The following is a 13,062-nucleotide window of genomic DNA, read 5'->3' on the forward strand; positions in this document are numbered from 1 at the left end:
AGAGTCAAATATACAAATAAAGGGAAGATTTTGCTTTCTCCATTTGCTTTGGTATGTGCAGAACCAGCCCCTATTTCAAGGAACCTTTTGCATCGTTATATTCAATCAATTACATATGCAGTGAGGAAAGGAAAAAAAAAACGTACAAGATTTGTCAACCTTTTGTTAAATGGCTCATAATACTATCTACAGGAAAGCAAAGATTTATATTGCACATTCCCAACACAGAATATTAGACCTTCAGCAGCACCGCGTCTGTTAGTCCTCATCTTACAGCATGTTACTTCACTTGCTGATCATAGAATTGTTTGTGTTGAAAGGGACCTTAAAGACCATCAAGTTTCAATGCCCCCTGCCATGGGTAGGGACACCTTTCACTAACCAGGATGCTTAAAGCCCCATCCAAGCTGGCCTTGAACATCTCTAGAGATGGTGCAACAAAAGCTTCTCTGGGCAACCTGCTCCAATGCCTCACAACCCTCTGAGTGAAGAATTTCTTATGTCTAATCTAAATCTCCCCTCTTTTAGGTTAAATCCATTTCCCCTTGCCTTAGCACTATACTCCCTGATCAACAGTCCCTCCCCAGCTTTCCTGCAGGCCCCTTTAGGCACTGAAAGGCTGCTGCAAGGTCTCCCCAGAGCCTTCTCCAGGCTGAACAACCCCAGCTCCCTCATCCTGCCTCCATAGGAGGGGCACTCCAGCCTTGTAGTCTCCTTGATCAGCCTTGTAGTCTCCTCCTTGTAGCCTTTTGCTCCAACAAGTCCATGTTCTTCTGGTCCTGGGGCCATAGAGCTGGATGCAGGGCTCCAGGTGGGGCCTCACAAGAGCAGAGCAAGGGGGCACAATCACCTCCCTCACCCTTCTGGCCTCTCTGCTTTTGGTGTAACCCAGAATATGATTGGCTTTCTGGGCTGAAAGCACACATTGTGAGCTCATATTCAGTTTTTCATCCACCACTACCCTCAAGTCCTTCTACACAGGGCTACTCTCAATCCAGTCATCCCTCAGCCTGTATTCATGTTTGGGGTTGCCCTTACCCAGGTGTAGGACCTTGTACTTGGTCTTGCTGAACATCTTGCATGGGCTCACCTCTCAAACCTGTCACAGTCCCTTCCAATGAAAAGGAAATCAACAGTGGAGTCATTAGATCAACATCATTTTTCCTACAGAATTTCTATTCTGTGCTACTTCAACAGGGAAAATGGTAGGAAGTCTGCTGAAGAGTAGGCTACTCAGCCTCCACCAACCTGCAAGTCCAGCCACTAAGGTAGCCTTCTTGCCACATCTATAGAGGAGAACCCATACTGAACCATTCTCAAGTATCCAGCAGAGCCCTCAACATGCATAATTTCCTCCACTAGTCTTTCCAGGATTAGACAGTCCTGTGAAGCTCTCTCCACTGCCTATATAGGAATCAATGTAAGGGAAATAATGCAAGGAAGGTCACGGATAAGCAGGAGTAGACGTAAAAAACAGCTTCTCATATCCACAGAGTATCAGCCTGCTCTGCACACTGATGAGACAAAGCAGTGAATTTATAGGAGTAGGGTTAATACACCGTCCCACCACCTTCAACCACCTCATTTTCCAGATGCTTCTCCAGCTAACAGCCTTCTCTTGAAGAGCTTATATCAGCTGTTTACTAAAGTCATCCATTTAGAGAAGCCTAAAAAGACACAAAGAGAAACAAGAGTACATAAAGAATGGCCAATGTAGATAAAAGGAGATTCCATGCCTAATGCATTTAAGAACATCTACAAAAGGACAGACTGAAAGCAAGGATTTATATTTGCTAAAGCCAGTAAATAACTTTACCTTCTGCTCTCACCTTATCAATTCTGAACTAACATTATGTTTTTGAACCTTTACGTAAGCTCCCTTTTCAACTGCAACAGAAGGGAGGATAATATAAAGAAGAAAGATCTGTAATATTTTATAAAGCATTATCTTAAATTCTCCAAATAGATGTTTATCCATCTGCTGAGCACAGCACTATATCTTCTGCATCAATAAGCTCCATTTTTCTCTCTGCTTAATATCTAACCAATGAAACACACTAAGATCACAGAAAGTGTAACTTCTTGGTTAAAGCACGCAGAGAGCTATAATATCCACAGTCATCAGAGAACTGAAGAGTGGAAACAGTCCCACTAAAGCTGTCACTGAAACACAATATATTAAGTGCTGTCATGAATGGAGTATACCTCAAGGAAGAAAGTTATTTTATTTGTGCATACATGTGGCAAACTTGTGAATTAATTTGATGTTAAATATGGTATTACAGAGCTCCTTCATCTGAAACGTGCCATATAAAATTCATTTAGAAAGCTATCTGAACCAAATTTGTTCATTAGATGTGTTGCATATGCACATTTCAGTTCTGGCAATGAACAGTTTGCATTTAAGATAGCATTAATGGAGAAATATTCCAGCTATGGATGTTGGCAAAAGAAAAATATAAAGCTTTCTTTTTCTAAAAGGCTCCATTTCTTGTTTCTATTCTTTACATTTCATCTACCTTGATTCTCTGTCTCAGAGAGCAACAGAAACCAAATTTCTACCTTCTACCCACTGTTACATTGAAAGTTTGACAGTGTCCAGAATTGCCCTTGATTAAAAATGAGCTTATAGATGCTGATGCAATTTGTATCTACAAATTAATTGTATCATGATGTACTGGGTTTGGCTGGGATGGAGGTAACCCTCACAGAAAATTACATGGTACAGGTTTTTGTATTTGTGGCTGAAACAGTGTTGATCTCACCAATGTTTTGGCTATCACCAATCAGCATCAGGGCCTTCTGCTTCTCACTCTACCCCCCAGTGACTGGACAAGAGTTTGGGAGGGTACACAGCTGAGACAGCTGACATAAACTGATCAAAGGGTCTACCATATAATATCACACTCCACAATAACCAGGATGGAGGTGTTGGGATAGCCATTGCCTGCCAACACAGCTGTGAGTGGTAGCCTTAGGTAGCTGGAAAACTTAATGTCACAGTCACTGACCTGACCAGTGCTCAGTAAATCAGCCTATCTTTCTGCTCCTTTGTTTCAGTTCCTGCATCAAGTTTGGATTCTAATATGAAAGGGATAGGGAAATTCTGGTTATTTGCAAAAAAAAAAAAAAAAAAAAAAAAAAAAAAAAAAAAAAAAAACAACTATTTCACCAAATTTGTTTTGTTTCTGTAGAAGGGTACAAATGAGTAGAAGTAACTGTCTGTATTAAAAAGTTGGTTGTGCTATATAAAGAGCTCAAAAGGAAACTTATACATGAGTCTCTTATTAACTCCTTCAAAAACAGAGTCAGGCCTCAGGAAGATAGAGAACATAATTCTAGCAAATAAAATGTGGAATTTAAATTAGAAAGGGCAAATGTTCCTGAGCAGAATGACTGAACAGAGTAGCTGCAGTTGAGCAGTAACAACAAAAGCTCTGTTAAGTACACACTATAGTAAATGCAATGCAGAGTTTTCTTCAGAGAAATATATCAAATAACTTTTTCAAATTACAACACCTGGAGACAAACAGCTCCCAACTACTAGTTATATGAATTTTTAGGACCAAGCCAAAACCTACCAAGCAAATGAGACTGGAAATTCAGGTTCCTTCCCAGCTCTGCCATTGATCTGATTTAGATACAATTAGAAATTCCTCTGCTTGATTACTACCAGCTGCAGGTTTCCTAGAGCACTGTATAATTCACATTGACTTAATCTTTAAGACTAGAAATATCAATAAAGCAGCATATTGCTGTCTATAACTACACCATCTTTTTTTTTCCTTTACTGATACACAATTTAAATTAAAACAAAAAAAATTGCTTCCACTACTACAGAAAATTCTTATTTGATATTTTATGAACCTCAAAAATCAGTCAACTAGAGATCACCAGTATTTTAGTTAGGTCATAACATACACCATCTGTTAGCTCATAACAACATACAGTTAACTTATTTCCTGATTTTGGCAATATAATGCTTTTTCCTACACAAACACGTAGATAAAAGAATAGGCAACAGAATCCAGGTTAGCTTTTCCATATCTTCTCCTCTACCTTCATTTTATTCAGTTACTGTCTTGAAAATAGAGTACTATGTATTTCACACAGCGCCATAATCTTGCATAGAGCCTCTGGGCTCCAATGAAAAATAAATACACCTGTAACAATAAAATGAAAAAGTTATACCAGGTTTAGAATACATCTTTATCTGAGCTGTATTTAAATCTCTTCCATGCAAGTATTAAACTATGCACGTGTATATGGTGCCACATATATATATATATACACCCACAAACATATTTTCACATATACATATTTCAAATAATATTTCATAAGTATATTTATATACATACACACACATGTATATATAAGCAAATAAAATGGTGACTGGTCACCTGCTTCTTCCCAGATGTTAAATCCATCTCTCTGTAAAGGGACCCTTTCTCAAGGGGAGAACACACCAGTAAGAGTAGCAGAAGCAGAAAGTGATGGGAAAGTCCAGAAGATGGAGAAAGAATCCCTATACTGATTCAACTTCCCAACAGCACCAGTCTAGTAGGATATGGGCTCTGGGAAGCCTCCATGGGAAGGCAGCCACAGGGATGCTGTAAACAGAGCCAGGAACACAGGAACATACTGCCAGCCTGAAGAGGACTGGAGGGGCTGTGAAACCCATGGAAAGATTTTCCAGACAGAACACTAAAAAAATAGTCCAAGATGGACCATTCCAGAAGGAAAGTTTTGTCTTGGTAACCTTCCTGCCAGCCTTATTAACTCCCCTACTAAACTCGTGGCTTCATAAACCGGAACTGAAGCACTAAAACGATGTGTCTGCAGACTTCAGTGTTGCATAAGCTTAAAACTCAGTAGACTTTGACTGCAAGCCATTTGTATTGATTTATTCACTCCATTAGTGAAGGAAAGATGAAATTCTGCATTGATAGAGAATCAAATTGAAGAAGGAATAGCTGATTAAACGTTTTAAGATCACATTCTAAAATGAAGTTTTAGAAAGATGTATCCAAAATTAAATACCAAGATTATAGAGTTCAATAATCAAAATCTACAGTCAGAAACTTAAGCCACCAGTCTTATTTGTAGATGAAGTTATGCAGCCACTTTTTTACAAACCATCGTCTTAACTCTACTTGATAAAGCTTTACAAGACTTGTTAATGTAATTATGAAAACTAATTGCAAAAATGAGTTCACAATTTTTTTACTTCTAGGCTTGGAAGTAACTGTGTTTATGGAGATCAACAGCTTCCTAGAAACATAGCTATATACTTAACACAGGAAGTCTCTTGCTGCCAGTCACTTCACACAATATAGGAAACAACGTGCCTTTGAAATTCAAACAATTTGGTCATTTTCCTTCAATGTATCCTCGCTAGCAGAGCACTGACGTAACTGCCATTAAAGCAATATTGTGGCAAGCACAAAACAACATCTGTTTTAAGTGAGAAATTAACCTTCCCCAAGTAAGTATGCAAATATGTAATTTTAACGTAAAAAAAATCATAAGAGGAATAGGAAAAAACTAATCCATGAATAATAATACTTACCACCTTTTTGTTGGGCATCTTGAATTTCTATAAAAAGATACATAAGCATTATTTTCCTGATTTACCTATGGTGAAAGTTGAGAGTAAATCGCTCAAGGCCACAAAGTGAACCAGGGGCATAGCTAAGAAGCAAAGCTGAGGCTTTTTAGTGCCACGGCAGTACCCTGCTATTGTACTACTTGTTATCAAGCGAATAGTTACAGAAATTACAGTGAAGAAATCCACGCTTCTGGTGACCTCCCCAGTATCACACCCTTCCTTTGGTAGCTTTCCACAGACCATTTCCAACCTACCTTGCCTTCTGGGTAACTCGGCCACCTGACGAGGCCTGCCTCGAGCATCCCAGCCAGCACCAAGCCCAGGAGAGACCGCAGCACTAGGACACCTGGAGACTACTGGGTGACTGCACCGGGAGGGACAGGAGGCGGCACACAGGAGGATCTCCTGAGAGGCTGAAGTTCTCCATAGGGCTGAGTAAGCTTTATTGCTACCTCATGAAGATCCAGGAATGGACGTGACTGAGCATGACATCAGCACTCCCAGAAAATAATCTGTCACATCAACCTAATGGAGCCTGCATCTTTAATGCGGTATTGATTCCACTAATGTTCCCCCTTTGCTGACATCCGGGAGCAAAATACCTCTGCTACACAGTAAACTATACTCAGGTCACGCTGTACAATAGCCCATGTCATTACGAAGTTTTTTGTTGTTGTTTTGAAGCAAAAAGCATTTAAAATTCAGCTTTCAAAGGCAGCCACTAGCATTATCATCACTAAGATACAAACAGGTCACGCCTAGTCACGGTAACTAGTCACCTTCTAAGGAGAAGACTTCTGAACATAGCAGGTATAACCTAAGCAAGCAGGCAAGGCTGGCAGAGCCGCATGGGCTACAGAACAGGGTGCTGTACCAACACTTCAGTGCTCAGTACTCAATTGAGGGCTCTTGTGGTTTGGGGATTTTGTTCTTTGTCCATTCTCCTTACTCTGAGAGTCAAATATTTTTTTTTCCCCCCTCCAAACGGCTAACTATACCCACTCTATTTAAGTGTCAGGGTTGTTCACTTGAAATCAAGTGGTGACCATTCATCAACTCCCACTGATTTCAGTACAGCTGTGTTACTTGTCACCAAGCTGCAGGCACTGGAAACCCAGAACTGGTTAAGTGATCAGGGAACTTCAGTTGGCAAGAGGTTTTCCGACTGGACTCCCTCAATGAACCCCCGCCCTCTTTCTGTTCTTCCCTTCTCCCTCACTCCCTGTACAACGGGGATAGTCTCTAACCCCATTCCTTCCCTCCCTGAAACCCACAGCCAGCTCTGATCTGTCTTCTCACACCTTGTCATATCATCATGAAGGTTTCTGGAAAGGAAGTGAGGAGTAACAAGCTTTTTTTTTTTTTTTTTTTTTTTGGGGGGGGGGGGGCACAACTCTCCAAGGTATCTAAAGAACTATGTTTTTTCCAGGTTTTGAAAGATAGTTATATTCATGCTTACTCATCATCTTTGCCTGATTTATATCGTAACTTCAGACAGATAAGTTCATTAAATAAAAAACGTGGCAAATAATCCCATACACCTCAATAAGATATATATTTGAGGACACTCCTCTCTACATCCCTGTAGATGTTTGACACGCTAATGGACTTCCTATGCAAACAGCAGCAAACTGTACATTTGGAAAGATAACACAATGAGAAAAGCAAGAAAAATGCACCTTTGGTCCATCTACCCCATCTTTTCCAAATCCAGAGCTGGCCCCCAAGCAGGATCTTACTTAAAGAACCAGTTGCCCTGCTTCTGAAATGCTGAGAAAATCTTCACTCTGCAGACAGCTGTGAAAACTTGTGTCAGTGAATAAATTATGAAACGCCTTTCAAAATGTTAGAACTATAGTTAGAATATAAGATGAATCATGCTCCAGAAAAGAGACACCCCCATCTGTCAGATCTGCAAAGCTGGGAACTTAATATAGAAACTATACAACTTTCCTTCAGATAAAATTCTCCTGCCAAATATGTATATTTTCTAAAATAGTAATCTGCCTTGTTCTCTTGCTCAGAATGCTCCACTTTTTGATGATGCCCAACTATGAATGAGCATTACCTTGTTTTATTAGCACTCTATCCAGCTGCAAACAGATAAAATCTTGAGAGGAAAAAAATAATCATTTTTTTTCACAAAAGGACCTCTGCCAGATGATCAAAGTAAAGGATGCATTGGCTTAAACACATTTCACCTCTGAAGAAACTTATCCATGCAGATGTAGTTTTACTAGAAATTATACATCCATAAAATAAATGCCACTCATAGTAGATATTCCTGAGGAATTCTTGGGTGCACCCTACTTCTTCGCTTTAATTAGGTCAATCAAATTTGTTCCTGTTTCAAATCACAACTCAGGGCGTTTCATTGAGTCTGTTCCTTTTTTTCACTGAAGTGAGCATAGAATGAAGAGAAAGTTGAACTCTTTTGTACAAAAGAGCATTGAGGTCATCACAGAGCCAGAACACCTCCAGTGACATGAATTCACCCATCACAAGTAAGAACTTTTGTTTAAGAGAAACCTCTAAACAGTTTCTCTTCACAGTTTATGAAGCTGAATCACAGCACTTCCATGGTAAAGGAAGTTTGAATGTAATAAAAAAAAAAAAAAAAAAAATCAGTCTAGTGCAGTATCACTGTCTTCACTCTTGCTCTTTAATTCCTCAGAGCTTTCATCATTTCCAATCTTCCTGGCAGCTTTCAAGCTTACATTACATATAAAAATAAACAAGCCCCTTCCACCCTCATTATGAAGACTAATGATGTTACAGGAGCTTAGCAAGCAGACAGGCAGAAAACTTATTCGCTACAGCCCGGAGAGCACAAGCTTGGGAGAAAGGATTTCAGTGCTAACAGCTGAGTACGAAATGGACAATTTCTCCAGATGTTTTGGCCCTTAATAGGGAGCAGCAGGCAAGCTGCTGGTCCTCACAGTAGCATCCCCTCAAGCTATTACATCACGGTAACAGTTTAAGATATGAGCCTCACCAAACTGCTGTCATGGACAGTGCTGGTGAAGAGAATTTCCATCCTGTAATGGAAGAAAGCAAAGGACTTCAGCAGGAACCTGGTAGTTCCTGCTACACAGCTCTTTGATTCCATCCCCATTTTACCTCCCACAACACATGAACACAAAACAAAATGAGAACACAGACAAAAAGGAAAAACAAGAGGAGAAAAAATACCAAACATAACACCACCTGGAAACTATCTATACTAGTTTCATAAGACAGACGAAAAGGGACAAAATAGCTTGCATAGGCAGAAATATAAAGAGCTTAATTCAATCAAGGTGTATATTGTGGCACAAGTAACAGATTTCAGGGCATCTTGCAGCATTAAAAAAAAAAACTCCGTGGTTTATGAAAAGGGAAGGAACACCCTCAAATTCCTGCTCAATGTGAATAGCTTTGCAGATCTTTACATGGGTAAATTTTATAAAAGAAATTAAATTATCCATAAGCTCAATTAAATATACACAAAATTAGACCAGGATAATTAGTGAAAAAGCACTAAAAAAAAAAAAAAAAAAAAAGCTTATTCTGTGTTAAGCTTTAACTATTAAGAATATTAATGTTATTAATTACTATAGCAATTATTTTACACCTAGACAGTTTGTATTTTGGTCTGTAGGTCATCGTTACCTTGAAGTAAAAGTTGTCTACTTTTTTTTTTTTTTTAAACATTTCTTTTAAAAATTAAAAAGCCATGCTTTTTGAAGTAGGTATTGTTTTGATTTTTTTCATCTTTTAAAAAAGATATCATGGTTAGTTAGGTGAGCTCAAAAATAGTATTACTATCCATTTTATACAAACATGATCTACACACACCACTTTCGTGTACCCTAAAGCACTAGGGAACATAAAAAGCAATTTCCACGTGCCACAGGAAAATAACAAGAGACAAAGGTATTAATACAGGTCAGAACAGAAAGTCACTAACAGGAATAGGCTTTTAACACATCTAGTATCTGAGGGAAGACAGGATGCTTTTCAAGGCTGTAAGGGAAAACACTTTGCTATAAAAACGGAAGTTCATTGGTCATAATTTCTAATTCGGTGCTGCCAATATTTGCATTATTTAAAACTGCTTCCCACTCTGTTTAAGTGCATGTTAACTGAGCATGCACTTTCTCCAACACTATAGGGTTCAACACATCATGCAACTTCTCCACTTCCCCATAGAAGCTCTAGTTGACCAGCAAATGCACACCATCAACTGTTCATCCTCAGAAGAGCCTCCTTATTTCCTAGTCATTTTGGTCCTTACTCCAAGAGGGTTATGCATGGCTTACACTCTCCATCCCACCTATAGCTAATGAGAATGCTGTGGAGCTTACCCTTTGCTTACCCCAGCTGTTGGGAACATTGACCTATTTTGCAAGAAATGAATGGCCTGTTTCTTCCTATATTTCCTGCTGCTAACTTTATTCTTCTGTTCTTTCTTCTGATAGAACCCCAAAAAGAAATCACTTAAAGAGTTCATCTTTTTAAATGGTTGCTGGCTCACATTCTCAAAAAAAAGACTGTGAAAGATTTCTAAAGCCTTCCTGAGGCTTCTGAGCTCCCTGGCAATACATCCAGGACAAAGAATCTGTACCCTAACACAAATACTTTTTTTTTTTTTCTTAATTCCTATTGTAAAACTGCTGCTAAACTTCTTGTCTAAAGAAATTGCTAGCTGAATTATTTGCTAGTTCAAGCTTACCTATTAGCCAGTAGGATCCAATAGATTTATGAAGCTCTACCTACAATTTTACACCTGCTTCCAAAAAGAAAAACAATTTTAATTAAACAAATGCAACTTTCATGCAAAGATTAGGTGCATGAGACTTTTATGAGTGAGCTGAGGTGCAAGACTTGACAGTCTAAGTTAACCACAAGCTGCTTCCATGAACAGCCTTCCCCGTTCTTCCTCCTCCCAACCACATTTTCCCACCTTCCCACACTAGGATGGGTACAACTGTGTTAACTGGCAGATCAGGAAACCAAAAAAGCCAGACTGTTGCACAACTCCAAACAAGCCCCATACCAAATAGCATTTCACTCACTTTTCATTCACCAATGACGCTGCCTACTCTTTGGTGAGCTTGTTCTAGGTCAAGGTGTACAACCAAGAGTCACACCTGCTTTACTGAGACAAAAGAAGAATTCTCACCTGCTTCTTTCAAAACAGCAGCTCTAAAGCAGCTATAAAATATTAGGAATGAAAAGAAGAATTATTTGTATACAAGAACAAATCTTTTAAAATGTGTGTAATTTACAGATATTTATCCATAAATTCAATTTTCTATTTCCTGGGAGGTAAGAAAAGCTATATATGTCAGCAAAGGCTCACCTACCATCTCCAACAGTTAGCAGAGTCCTAGGGAAGCAGCCAAGAAAAAAGCACAGTACAGTAAGATATCCTCAGAATACACACCAGCTTGCACATTTGGAACTTCCTGAGCCATAAATGCTACCTGTGTTGAACGGCTCTCTACAGGTATTTCAGAAACACATTCTGTCCCTTTGTGAAACAAAGCAGCAAGGTGACAAGTTTCGCAGTTTAACTGCATTTTGTTGTTGTTGTTTGTTTGTTTGTTTTTTTGCCAATACTGAAAGACAGTTTTCAAGAGAAAATATTTTATAACCTTTAGACATCACATCTGAAGTGAAAGTGCCAGCTCAAGTCAATGTGCTTGTGCTTCAAAAGAGCTTCAATAGGTTAGTGGGTCATAATTTCTTGTTGCAAAAGTTGTATTGACTATTCTGCTATGCAACCCGTTTATCCAAAGGTTAATTCTGCATTTGAAAGTGACCTTACTTAATCTCCCTCAGAGACAATTGGATTTTTGGTCTTTCCTGTAGATACTGCCTCCCCACCTCACCCCTTTTTACAACCGTTTCAGCCGTGTGGTGCTGAATCATGTTCCAGTTCTATGATGCACACCATATCAATGCTGTGACTTGTTACTATCTATTTTACTCATTTGTTCCTCCAGCCCCCTTTTCTACAGAGAGAGAAGAATCCTTTAGTATCCTCTACATTAGAACGAAAGATTGTGGAATGCAAGTCTTCATTTTCCAATGCAAAGACAGGGAGGAAAAAAAAAAAAAAAGAAAAAAAAAAAACCACTTGTGCTTTTACTAGTATGACTTTAAATATTCTCAAATATATGTATTTAAATCTTGTAGTGGCTTGTTGTCCCTGCAAAAACTGGTGACAGTATTTGTACTCCCAGTGCATCTCCAAAGAAAATTTAATGTGACCTGAGAGGTTTCTTTTATTTATGTTTCTCATTTTCATCCAACTTCAGCTTTCCAGAGGAGTCTTCAGGGAGTTAGGGTTATGTGTTTTTTCAGTTACACTGCCCTCTTTTTCATTGCTATATAACCCCACTGTACCCCCTTTTATTTTATTTCCCAATAGACAATACTCTTCCTTGGAGCCTCCAATAAATTGTCTTTAAATGTTTGACCCTTTACTCTGAGACTTGTAGTGTTTAACAAAACAAAACAAAACAAAAAACACACATACAAAAACACCCTCCTTTTCTGTTCTCAATAGCATTGTCCTTGGCTTCTGAAAGGAAACTTTCTAGCTCTTGCTGCCCCTGGAGAGATGCTGTATTTCTGTACACTATTACAGGACAGCCTTTCTGCCATGACATTTTGAAACCCCTCTGCATACACAGCTCAGGAACCAGCTGCTGCCTGTCCTCTTATGAATCCTCTCACTAGTCAGTCTGTGAATTGGTCACTGTGTTTGAAGCTTAGTTTCAGTACTCCAACCTACTATGATACGCATGCAATCCAGATGGATATTAAAGACCTCTCTCTCCCATGACTGTTGTACCTCATCCCTCTACAGTCCTTCCGATCTTCCTCACAGTATTACTGTTAGTATAAACACACTGATGATATAGTCATTCTACCGTATCTTCCTTTTCTGTGCCTATAGTCTAAACTCATGGGGATTTTGTTACTTATGACAAGCTGCTAATCTGACCTGACTTTAAGCTTTATCATGCAACAGTTTCCCCATCTGCTAAGCCTGTCTTTCCCTGTACTTTAATACTATATTATCCCCACAGTTGTCATCGTCCTACCAACTTTAGGATGTATATTCTAATCAACATCTTTTTAAGATAAGCATTTAGTTCCTGTATTTTTCCTGTCAGTTTCCTGATATTAATGCAGAAATGTGTATACCATGTCTGATTTTTTTTTCCTTGATCTTCATGCTTAAAGAGCACTCCGTTCAGTTTCACTTCCCTTCTGTTTCTCAAAGAATGACTGCTTATTCCCTTCTGCCCCTCATGGAGGGCACAGCAAAACAGTTACTACCTGTATTTTGTTTCCAGAACCTCCAGATTCACTGTGCTATGAATATGGGTAAGAGACCTCAACTATTGGGTCCTCTCACTTCTTTCTTAGAAACCTGTCCAAATACCTTGTGATGCTTA

General features: G+C 39.0%; 1 protein-coding gene across 16 annotated transcripts in view; it reads right to left on the bottom strand.

Moving 5' to 3' along the window:
* Positions 1–13,062, bottom strand: part of BICD1 (BICD cargo adaptor 1) — a 172,732-nt gene that overhangs the window by 120,268 nt on the left and 39,402 nt on the right. Inside the window, exon 1 of one of the 16 annotated variants that reach the window (XR_004254302.1) lies at positions 5,863–5,967. The exons of the other annotated variants lie outside the window; for them this stretch is intronic. The gene's annotated coding sequence lies outside the window, so the exon portion shown is untranslated. Of the gene's footprint in view, positions 1–5,862; positions 5,968–13,062 lie in introns of those variants that run through there. 16 annotated transcript variants of the gene reach the window in all.

The sequence above is a fragment of the Aythya fuligula genome, chromosome 1 (genome assembly GCF_009819795.1).
Source record: "Aythya fuligula isolate bAytFul2 chromosome 1, bAytFul2.pri, whole genome shotgun sequence".
NCBI lineage: Eukaryota > Metazoa > Chordata > Aves > Anseriformes > Anatidae > Aythya > Aythya fuligula.